This window comes from Rosa rugosa, chromosome 2 (assembly GCF_958449725.1).
Source record: "Rosa rugosa chromosome 2, drRosRugo1.1, whole genome shotgun sequence".
NCBI classification, from domain to species: domain Eukaryota; kingdom Viridiplantae; phylum Streptophyta; class Magnoliopsida; order Rosales; family Rosaceae; genus Rosa; species Rosa rugosa.
Window position 1 is genome coordinate 69,389,723 of NC_084821.1, and position 12,532 is coordinate 69,402,254.

The 12,532-nt window shown below is 36.1% G+C and overlaps 1 long non-coding RNA gene and 1 pseudogene across 1 annotated transcript; both read right to left on the reverse strand.

The window, feature by feature from the left end:
* Positions 1-3,161: 3,161 nt before the first annotated feature.
* LOC133731397 (coatomer subunit epsilon-1-like) lies at positions 3,162-4,017 on the reverse strand (annotated as a pseudogene).
* A 20-nt stretch (positions 4,018-4,037) lies between these two features.
* On the reverse strand, positions 4,038-6,180 carry LOC133729737 (uncharacterized). The gene is made up of 4 exons (XR_009856481.1): positions 5,988-6,180; positions 5,501-5,537; positions 4,939-5,123; positions 4,038-4,160 (listed from the first exon to the last, which is right to left on the reverse strand). It is a non-coding gene; the product is annotated as an uncharacterized LOC133729737 (long non-coding RNA).
* Between the last annotated feature and the right edge of the window lie 6,352 nt (positions 6,181-12,532).

Sequence of the window (12,532 nt, forward strand, 5' to 3'; positions counted from 1 at the left end):
ATATTTATCAAAATATAAAATATTTTTTTATTATCTATATATATTTTCATTTATACAGTATTAATTTTTATTTCTTTTTTCTTTTTTTCGAAGTCAATTATTTCTTTTTTACTTAGTATTAATTTTTTTTTCTTTTTTCTTGTTTTCGAAGTCAATTATTTTTTTTTTACTTAGTATTAATTTTTAGGGCCAATGATAAAAGAGGTCATTTTGAAGTGCCTTATTATAATCCAGAACACACAAATGTCCCCATGATAATTAAGGTCACCTCTTTACAACCTGCCACTCAAATTAAGCATAATTACCAAATCTGCCATTGGCAGATATCTCTCTCTCTCTCTCTCTCCCTGTTATCCATTCGGACTCGGACCTTTACCAAAATTTCACTCTCTCTCTCTCTCTCTCTCTCTCTCCAAACCCTTACCACGTCAACCTCCTTGACCGCGACCGCCTCCTCGAGACCTTCCTCGACTTCTCCGACTCGCCGCCCTTCGCCATCGATCTCTCATTCGAGCGGATCCTCGACTCCGACGCCGATCAGACCAAGCTCATTGATCGCGCCCTGCAGTTGGGATCGGTGCTCCTCAAGGCCGGTAAGCGCTCGGCGAGATGACGAGCCTCCAAGCACAACTCCATCGCCTGGGCTCTCCCTCTCGACCTCACCATCAAGGTAAGTGTAGGTTTTACTATTGAAGAAAAAATGAACTGTAATTGTGGCCGAAAACTGGTTTGATCGGGTCAGTTTTTGCGCATTCCGACGATCGATTCGATTTTTTCGTTTTGAAGTTTCACTTTGCCGTTTTTAGTAGCAAACTTGCACAATCGATTTTCCGATCACTAATTTTCATGTTAGTAGAGATGATCGTATGGATAATTTAGAAAGAGTTAGTTTTTTTCGTTTTGAAGGGAAGAAGTTGCATTTTACTTTTTTTTATTTACTTTGGTGTTGCTTTGTTAGGGTTTTTTCTCTGTGAATTTCTAATCACTAATTACTATCATAGTATCATATGTTAGGAGTTAAGTTTTGTAGGACTGCGATGAGGAAATTGGCAACAGTTTTGTGAATTTGGAGTCTGAATACTATAGTGTTTGCTGTGAATGTTAGACGAGGAACCTGCTTCGCATTGCTATATTCAATATCAGTTTTATTCATTTGAATCATCAATTATGTGTGTAGCTTTACTGGATCCTCAAATACTTGAATAAGTACTTTAGTAATTGAATATCATCTTGTATCATCGGAAGATAAGAGGGATAATATATGTACATAATATATATACATATTTTTCACTTGGAGTGTCTCACCTGATCCATGACATCAGTTTCTTTTGGGTTATGGCCAAATACTATTTCTATGCAGTAAAGTGTTTTTCCCTCTGAGTTAAATTGGCTTGCTTGAATTGGATCTTTAGGATTGAAGGAAGACCTCCAGTTATTAAGAAGACCTGTTCTGTTAATTATAACAAATCCTTCAATGTAGTCAATTGAATTTGTAGATGATATGAGAAGCTCTTGGTGTTTTGAAAATAATGAGAAGTCTGATGATTAGTGTCATTAAGGTTTTTGATTAGTTGTCATGGTTTTCCAACACGGTTCATTTGTATCTAAGCATAGCTCTTGAAACTCCATTTATAATGTGGAATGTGCATATGGTTTTGACTTGTGCTGTGAATTAGTATTGACTTTTGATGCTGAATTATGATTTGATTTTTTCTATGCTTACTCTCTGTGATTTTAGGTAGATCTGGAATTTAGAAATGCAGATTGGCATATTTTGATGTTGATCTGAAATTTAGTTTCAATTCTGCTCATACATAGTTATATGTATGATTTGGTGTACTTTCTACCTAAACATTTGCTTGTTGGTTCGCTGTGGCTTACTGTTTACACAAATGCAATGGCAGGTTACTATAGCACTGTTAACACGCCAGAATCGAGTGCTTGGACTGCAGTTGAGAAAAGAAAATGGAGTAGGTTGCTTGTGTAATTGAGATTCAAGATCAATGCTCAGACATATCTGCAGCTACATGGTGTATAAGGCTAGATATAACATGTTCTCCTAGCCTCTTGATCATCTTCTCATTCATAGCATGTTTGATAGCTGCTTCATTCTAACTGGATTACTGTATATCCTCTTGTAATATAGTACAGTTTCAAAAAATCATTGAACAAATATATAGTTTTGTTCTTTTATTCCAATTTTCATTTTATGAAGACTGAAACTTTTGTTTTAATATTGAAATTGATAACATTATTAATCTGGATAGTTTTTTTAATCTTTAGAAAAATCGATTTCAAAAGTCACTGACCAAATCACATTGCATGTCACTGTTATACACATGTCATTGACCAAGTCACTGACATATTTTGGAATTTTCAAATCACTATTATATCCAGGTCACTGGTCGAGTAATTGTTAACCTCAAGTCACTGGCTATGTCACAATCATGAACATGTCACTGACCATGTTATTGGTCAGTAGCCAAGTCACTAAGTAAGTGACATGGTCAGTTACATGATCAGTTACATGTTTAGTTACATACATCGTAAGTTACATGATCAGTTACATAATCTGTGACATGAGGTTAACACACTGTTATATCCATGTCACTGACCAAGTTACTGGTCAGGTCCCTAGTTAGTGAGGGCACTAGCCAGTTCACTGTTTACCTTAAGTAACTGACCATGTCACTGACCAAGTAACTGACCATGTCACTGTCAAGTCATTGACCAAGTCACTGACCAAGTCACTGTTATACACATGTCATTGGCTAGGCCAAGTCCTTAGTTTGTAAGGTTATTGGCCAGATCACTGTTAACCTCAAGGCACTGGTTATGTTATTGGCCAAGTTACTGGTCAGGTTACAATTTGTAAGGTTATACACATGTCACTGACCAAGTCACTGTCAAGTCACTGGTCAAGTCATTGTTAACCTCAAGTCGCTGGCTATGTCACTGGCCATGTCACAGTCATGAACATGTCACTGATCACCGTTAACCTCAAGTCATTTGCCAAGTTACTGGCCATGTCATGATCATGAATATGTCACTGACCAAGTCACTAATCATGTAAACAGTCACCAAATACACATTTTCATTTAAATTTTATATATTCTTAATTTCTTAGCTTACAAAATCAAAAGAAGAGCTGTCACAAAAGGTGTGAGGAGTATACAATAGCATTAATTAGCTCATCTGAAATCAATCTCTCAGATTTCAAGCAACTGATTGAAGAGCTCTGTCAAAGCTCTCTTCTACAGCTGAGGCACCTTTGACGAGGACGTGGTCTGGATGTGCAAGTCTTGATTGGCTGAAAAGCAGTGAGTAGAATCATTAACCATTATGTTATACAGTAGCTAACACCTGAATTATAATACCCCGAGTGAAGATATTCCCCATAATTATGACTACCAACAAACTTTACCTGACAAAACGAGAAGGTGGTTTTCCAAGGTGAAGATAGCATACGACCAGGTTGGCTAGAGTTTCTGGATCCTCTGCATCCTATGAGAAACACAAAATGACTCCATATTACTCAAATATTGAAAACATGTGCATATTCAGTGCCATTTTCTAGTTGAAAAGCAGGATGTTCATATATTTGGAGCATTACTAAATCCATAATAATGCACACAGCAATATTTGAACTCACAAATCAACATACTAGTGTGTATCTATCCAATCAGATTGAGTTCAGCCATAAGACTGTAATCATGTACTTATGTATAGTGCAAATTATATTACATTTGTCCAAATTGACTACTACCTGTAGACATTTCAAAATCTCTAACTAAGCTACAACTAATTAATGAGACTTGCCTTGTTCCATGGTTCAAGAAGCAGTGTTTCCCTTTCCATTCAAAATCAAGCTTGTAACCTGAGACTTCTCAGAGAAATCTTGGAAGATGAGATATGCCTCCTGTAAATTAGAACCACCCTGAATACAATGAAAGTGTAATTAGAAATATGGACTATAACTTCTCTGTAAGGGAACTATAAAGGGAGAACAAAATTCATGAATTACCACAGCCAGATTTTGCCATGCTGTTTCAAGTTGAGTTAAGGTGTGGTCCCTATCAATCTTTTGCATTTCCTTCAGCCATCTTTTAGCATAATCAGACCTATGCATTTTGAGGAATATTTTGACATTCAGTGGATCCCTGAAAAAGAATAAGCAGCATGCATTAGACTTGAGAATATATCAAGATCATCATCATTTGATAATTGGAACAACACTTCTATCACGTGACTATGCAGTAATGTATGAACTGGTTGAGGCATAACTTATCACTAGCATCATTAAAGACAAAGCTAACATAATGCAAGAGGTACATTGCATAATCTATCTAAAACTTACAAGCATGCATAGGCAATTGGTTACTGCAATTCACATTTTTTCGACCTTAAATTTTGTTTCGAATATGAGTTTCCTGCTGCCACTAGTAATGGGGTTTTTAAATGATTTTGTACACATTTTAACCAAGTCGATTGCTTGTTCTAATAGGACTAGCTAGCTCAAGAAAACTAAAACAATATGGAAATCCGAAACATACTCCAACTAGAGAAAATAAAACTTTGAAGCACTTCAGGTGCATTCCTTATCAAAGACAATGGCAATGTAAAGCATTGTAATTTGTAAATTACTGTGTATATATTCTACTGACCGCATCAAAACTCATTTGATGTAAAATGATTAGATGCAAGAACAAACCAGAAATTTAAATAATGCTAACACTTAAACTGCATATAATAGTTGCTGATGGTTCCACTAAATGTAACACTTGTAATAGAAAGTTGAATTACAACTACAAGTCATGCACTCATAATTAAGTAAACCGAGGTTCAACAAGTTGAAGCAGAAGCATATTAAGATCAATACCAAAAGGCTAAGCATGACCAGTTATCAATGTCAATACGAAGTCATAAGTTAAAACCTACCTTTCAAAGCAAGGATTTGGGAGTTTGGATTCATAAGTGCAGAGTCGGCGTTGATTCGGCACACTCATATCAATAATCACAATACTATTCTACGGCATTGTTTCCCAAACACATGTGTACTTATTGGACTCCATAGTAACATGCGTAAATGTTATGAATTGCGGATTAATCTCAACACTCGGAAGCTGCAATCAGATCAGATCACATGAACTCATCAATCACTTTTTATAACAATCAAAACCTCCCAGAGTACATCTACTATTCAAAAGCTGGCTACTAAAGCCAGCAATTCCTAGTGAGCTAACTACCAGATCTGAACAGAGACTATAAACTTCACAAACTCATAGATCTATCTGAAGCTTGATGAGAAGTAAAGCAATAAAAAACGAAGTCCAAACTATGAATCAAGCACAGTATGACCAAAAATCAACTATCTGAGCTAAGAACACAACTGTAACAACAAATTGAACAAACTGAACCTAATGAATCATTGACCAAAATTGCACATTGAAAAGCAGAAATCATTAGAAATAGTTGAAGAAAAGAGTTATTACTATACTACCTTCGCCATAATTAACAGCAGCTCGAAGCGGAGTCTCCTGCTCTTAGATGAAATTTCAGAATTGAAGTTAGGGTTACAATCAAAGAAAACCTATAAATCAAATTCTTCATGATTTGAGAATCAAGAACCTGAGCTAAACACATCTAAGACGAACAATTAAGCAAAACCGGACAAAAAAAAACAGCAATCCAAAAATTTCATTTCGCAAACAGAATAAAGCAAAAACTGAATCAAAGAAAGCATTAGATCTTGAGAGAGGTGGTAGTTGGGATTGGGAACCTTTTCGCTCCTCATTTCTCTCTGTCGCTACTCAAAATTACTCAAATTTCAGTCTCAATTTGAAAAATAGGACCAAATAATAACTAAAATTCTAGTCAATTTCATTCACCTACGTCCAGATATTACATTATCACGTTTCAACTTCACAAGCTTTTCCAGAAACCAAACAGAGATCAAATTAGAGAATCTCTCGAGAAAGAGACTGAACCTGAAGAACAGCTTCAATGTCGGACTCGACGGTGGAGTAGATCGAGGCGAGCGAAGACATAGTCGCCGGAGACGTTAGAGTCCTTCTTCTTATCGATGTCGTATCGGTCGTACTTGTTGCAGATAGCCTCGACTACGCTCATCTTCATCTTCTACCGGGTTTCTAATAGGGTCTCTGTTTTGGGATTTCTGATCAAATGGAGAAAAGATTTGAGACCTAAAATTTTTGAATGTAGAGTTATAAACGTGTATTTGGCTTTAAGGGCAGAATGGACATCAGAAAAATTAAAAATTGACCTTTTTTAACATTATCTCATTATTAATAAGGACTAAATTAATATTACTAATAATTTATAGTGGACCTTTTTATCAAGTGGGAAACTAGGTGACCTTTTTATCATTTCACACTCTAATGTGACCTTTTCCATCATTTCCCTTAATTTTTATTTTTTTTTTTTTTTTTTGAAGTCAATTATTTCTTTTTACTTAATTATGGTCATATTCAACTGCCCGATTCCGGCGACAAAATCCTCTCTTTTTCCGGCAATTCTCTCTTTCTCCATTTATCTTTGCATATCTCTTTCTCTTTTTCCAGCCATTTTCTTGCTCAACTATCCACCCATTGTCATGGCCTATAGAAAAAGATCAAAATGAGAAAGAAGTCGACCAACTCATAAGGTCACAGAGTATGAAATAGAAAAGAAAGTAGGAAATCATAATCACAAAGAAGCCAATCAACCATGGATGACCACGCATGCCAATCTGATGCTGCTAAAGCTCAGTCTAATCTGTAGAAAATAATTCGGTCAAGATCAATTAGGAGTATTGCTTATATCTCAAAAGAATCAAGATTGGATTTAAATGGTTCTAATACCTGGTGATGAAGAAGATTGCAGCAAATTAGACTTTCCAATTCAACTTCAAGAGTAATCACAGATAACTCCTTGAGTGCTTGAGAGAAGAACCCTAATTGTAGAGAGAAAATTCGTGCAAAAGAAAGAGATTAAATAACCCTATATCCTTATCTCGAGTTGAGAAACCAAAAACCCACTATCATTATCTAGAGTAAGAAACCTAAAACAATTATACATCCTCTCTCTTCTTCTTTTTTCTTCATTTATACAGAAAATATCTTTGATAAATATTTCTGATATATATATATATATATATATATATATATATATATTTATTGCATGAGATGCGGCTCATTCTTTCATATATCTTTCTATGGCCAACATATACAACATAACTGAATTGATTTTTAGGAGGCAACTGCCCAGAATTCATTAGACCTAAAAATTAATCTGTAGTTGCTCCTCTCCATGAAGCCAGGAAACTTTCGTACCAAACTTATCAGGGAAAACTAATTATTATTTGAAATTCTTAAAAGAGGGGAACACCATCCGTTGATTGAAACCATTTCGAAGTAAACAATATATGCCCTGCTTTTAAAGTGTATAAGGGCCAACCAAAGGACTTACACGATCAAAAATGTCTCTGATATATTTTAGATAGAATATATTTATCTTCTTTTTTTTTGGGTCAAATAAAATATATTTACCTATTTAAAGTAAATAAAAGCATAATAAATATGTTTCTAATAAAAAAATGTATATTAGATAAAAATATTGATACGGATTTCAGTGGGAGAAATTGAAAGTCACCGTTATAATAACAGTGTGCAAACAAAACATACGGATAAGGGTGTGGTCTATTAATTTTATATATTTTTATTTCATTTACTATTATCTTTTCTTAGATACATACTGATATTAGTATCTAATAAGTCCCAATATTTTGATTTGTTACGGTTACGTGTATCTATTAGACAAATGAAACAGAAAATAACAAAGGGTGCATGTCATTTGCTCTATCAAATGATACTGTTACAAAAGTGTGTCTAATAAGGGGGTGGCTAGTAGCCAATTTTCTAGTAGTGGGGAACTGTTGTATATAATTATATATCATTACTCTGCAGTCTCTGCTTATAAGTTATGTACTACATTTTCATAGGACCATACTTGCACTTGAGTCGTTAAACTAAGAGATGAATTGAGTGACATATAGACTCAATACTGAAATGCCAACACCGCTCTTACATCTGTTGTTGATTAGTGTTATGGCTTCAATTATTCCTCCAGCCTGCCAGTTAGGTAATTCTTCGTCAAAGGTAGTCAAAAATCTCACAAAAAAAGCTGATGAGCAATAAGTCAGCTCCTTATTAATTTGTTAAAATATGAAGTGATTTGAGGGTCTTATATATTAACTCGGACTAACTGCTATGGAATAATGGCTTGTAGGTCGCAGGAGAGAGAGAGGCAGATGGAGCCAGCAGCCTAAATTAAATCCACCACCTTGCTCAAATATTCCTTCACAGCCTGCACCTACCAGCTCAAACGATCCATCATCTTAATTCATGACATTATTAATTAAGATGATCATAACAAATAGGTTTGGCAAATTTGGAACTTGTGTGGAAGATTGTAAGCATTGTTAAGATCATTAGCAATAACAAGTTATAGGTTGAAAATGTGTAATATGGTTACAGCTTGTTGTGTATATCTATGTCCGCCGGTTACAGCCTCTTAAGGTTGTGAACTTGTGAAGAACTGATGATAGTAGGTACCAATAGAGGTTTCTGCGTAGGTTCCGAACTTCAAACTTGATATCCACATTCCAGAGTAATCACAAGTTCGTGTATGGTACCTTTGTTTGAAAAAGTCTTGCTTCTTAAGGACATCAAATTCTAAACCCATGTCACCCATCTAAACCATTTGGAAAAGCAAAGAATGATGCTATCTAATAGAGGCATTCTTGATTACTTTAATTTGCTCCACCATGACTCTTCTTCTAGTATCTTACTTACTGTATTCTTAATTTGTTCTTAATTTTGTTTGGATGATCCGAAGAGTCAAACAATTAAAAAGAAGGATGTTTCCATTTAATTTGCAACTAGGGATAAAGGAAAGTTGCTTAATTAACAGCTATGCGCAATGGAGTTGTAACAGTGGATGAATCGACAGAACTAGGAAAATTAGAGTGCAATGTAATAAAATTAGAAAATCTATGATATAATTTGACAAATATGAAAAAAAAAATTTAAGTTTTTAATGGGTTTTTGACCATTTACCCTTATATATATATATAAAACAATTTGACTATTTATGTTAAAGAAAAGGTATTTAAAAAATTAATAATAATTAAAAAAATACTTAAAAATTAAAAGATTCATAAATGAAATGTTATTTTTTCAACAACCAATTCAAATCATCAAATTATTGATCTGAAAAACTTTCCTAGAGTGATTCCCCTAATATTGCCTAATATATAATTTCTAAATAGTTTTTCATTTTCAAACTTCAAATTTTTTTTTTTTTTTAAATTCATCCGCGTTCCTTCCTAGTTAATTGCCTCCTCCCAACCTCAAACCATTGACTTTGGATGAGAGTGCGAGTTATGTTGCCCATTCTCTCTTCATTCTATCTTTCCACATGAAAAACAAAACTCAAATCTCACGTCCGAAACATGGCCGGCGACGCCAGCAACACCGTCGGTCCTGACTTTGGCGATGATGTCATTGCTGAGATACTATTAAGGCTACCGGCCAAATCTCTACTATGATTTCGCTGCGTATAAAAGTTGACATGGACAATCAATGTAGGTAGGGCAAAATTGTCATTCTAATTGAAATATATTATTTTTGTGCACTAACCATGTGACATGCCTATTTTCGACAATTTACAGAAACACTAGTGCAGGAGTTCTTAGTTCTATTTGATTTTAAAACTGCACTTATTCACAAATCCATGCACAAATCCAGGCATTTCTCCCCATTTTCATTATCTTCAGCATCCGCATCTCTCCTTCCTCGTCAACGACTCCATTTTCATTTTAGTCTGCAACCCCGCACCTTCGCTTCTTGTCCCATTATTCATCGATCCTTCCATATGAGAAGGTCAACCTCAACTCCTAGATCCGAAACAAACACCGTAGGTCCCGACTTCGATGATGATATCATCGTTGAGATACTGTTAAAGCTACCAGCCAAATCCCTACTACGATTTCGCTGTGTATGCAAGTCATGGCGTGCTTTGATCTCCGACCCCTCTTTTGTCCGGAATCACCTCTGTAAAGTCAAAACCAACCACTTCAAACTCCTTGTAGGAACGTACGAGGTTTTTCCAAGCTGATGTAATATCTAAGCAAGATGATGGTGACATTGCAATCTCAGAGCTTGATTATCCGGTAACGTTCTCTGAACCCGGTTGCTTTATGATTTATGGTTCTTGCAATGGCTTGCTGTGTGTAGAATTTGAAAATAGTAAAATCATAATATGGAACCCTTTGACTAGAGAATTCAAGCAGCTACCGGAACCTGAAGGTGGTTGTAGTCATTATGAGTATGATAGATATGTAGCTCTTGCTGGATTCGGTTATGATTCCACCATAGAAGATTACAAGGCAATACAAGTTACTAAAGTATTTGATGATGAAACCACACTTCAGGTGTTCACACTCAAAACGGGGTCATGGAGGACCAATCCAGATTTCAATCATATTAGTGATAGTGAATACGTTATTCTTTCGAGAGGGTTCTTATTAAATGAAACTCTACATTTCGAGAGGGTTCTTATTACCACTGTGAGCCTTTTTTCCCATGAGTTAAGGTTTTTTCTCTTCTAAGTTTAGTTTGAATTTCGTAGATGAAAGTGAAATGGCAAGCACATTGGAGAACAAGGGTGCAAGACTGGAGGTTCTGTCTTTAGAACTACCAGCTCCTCCGGATTGGAGTAAGAAAGGTACTCACTTGAATTTTCAGTTGTAACTATATATTTTAGCTTGATTCGTGTTTATTTGTGGCAATTTACTCTGGCTTTGTAATTTGGTGAGTTTTGGCGGTAGAAATTGATAATATGGTTATAGATGAGGTCTGAGTGTTCCTCATTTTGATAGGAATTGGTGGAAAATACTCGCATATTATGTTTTTTCTTTTTCTTTTTTTTTTGATGAAAAAATAAATTATAAGGAAAATTCAGTGGGATCTTAAGACAAATAGTATCAAATGGGAAAATTTTAGGGATATAAGAAGGAAAGTTTATTCATTCGTATGGGTACTGTTGTTTCATTACCCTGCTTGTAACTTTTGTACTGCATTTTCCATACGACCATAGTGGAGGGTAAGCCGAAAGAGTAATATCTCTTATTCTCTCTGCGGAACTTGGTTGTGCAACATATTAAAGGATTTGAATGTAAATCATACACAGCCAGTTAAGTTATTTTGTGACAACCAAGCTGCTATTCATATTGCATCAAACCCAGTCTTCCATGAGCGCACGAAGCACATCGAGATCGATTGCCATGTTGTTCGTGAAAAGGTGCAAAGAGGGATAGTTAACACTGCATATGTGCGCACCAAAGAGCAGCCGGCAGATCTGTTTACTAAACCTCTGAGTTCAATCCAGTTTGAGGCATTACTTAGCAAGTTGAGTGTAATCAACATACACTCCAACTTGAGGGGGAGTATTGAAGGAAAGGATCACGTGTAATCAGGAAGTTGATTCTGTCAATCACTACGAGATAGCTATGTTTGTGATTATGCTTAGAAGGTGGATCTAAATTGCCACACACATATGTATATAGCATGTAAATCAATACTATGAATGATAAGAAAAACATTTCTTCTTTACATCGTTACTCTTTATGGTATCAAAGCAAACGATCTGAGACCTAAAACGTGAAACAACCACAACCAAAAACTCCATGTCAGGTGGCGAAGATCAGAAGATCATTGAGCATGGTAAGTCTTCGACCTCGCCGAAAAATCCAGAACCATGGGAGAACTCCAACCATCCATTATTTCTCCACCATTCTGATCAGCCTGGCGCGGTACTCGTGTCACAACCGCTGGTGGAAGACAACTACATAACTTGGACTCAATCTATGAGCATGGCTCTCACAATCAAGAACAAGAAGGGATTCGTTGATGGGTCCATCAAGAGGCCAACTGATAGGGTTGAAGAACAACAACAATGGGATAGGTGCAACATACTGGTGAAGACGTGGCTGCTGGGATCCATGTCAAAGGAAATTTCTGGCAGTGTCATCCATTGCAAGGATGCAAGAAGCATGTGGCTTGAATTGCAGGAAAGGTTCTCGCATACAAACACCGTGCAACTTTTCCATATAGAAAACGCCATTCATGATTGTGAACAAGGCGGTACCTCAGTGACATCTTTCTTCACCAAACTCAAGACTCTCTGGGATGAGAAAGATGCCTTATGTGAAATTCCTCCATGCAGTTGCGAAGCAGCCAAGGAAATCAAGGATTACTTGGAGACTCAGAAGACAATGAAATTTTTGATGGGTCTCAATGACAATTATGCTACGATTCGAAGCAATATTGTTGGGATGGATCCTCTTCCAAACGTGAACAAGGCTTACTCCATGGCACTCCGACATGAAAAGCAAGCAGAGGTGTCAAGTGGCAAGATGCCCACTCAGCCGGAAGCGGCTGCCTTTGCTGTGAAGAGAACCAACCGTGAGTTT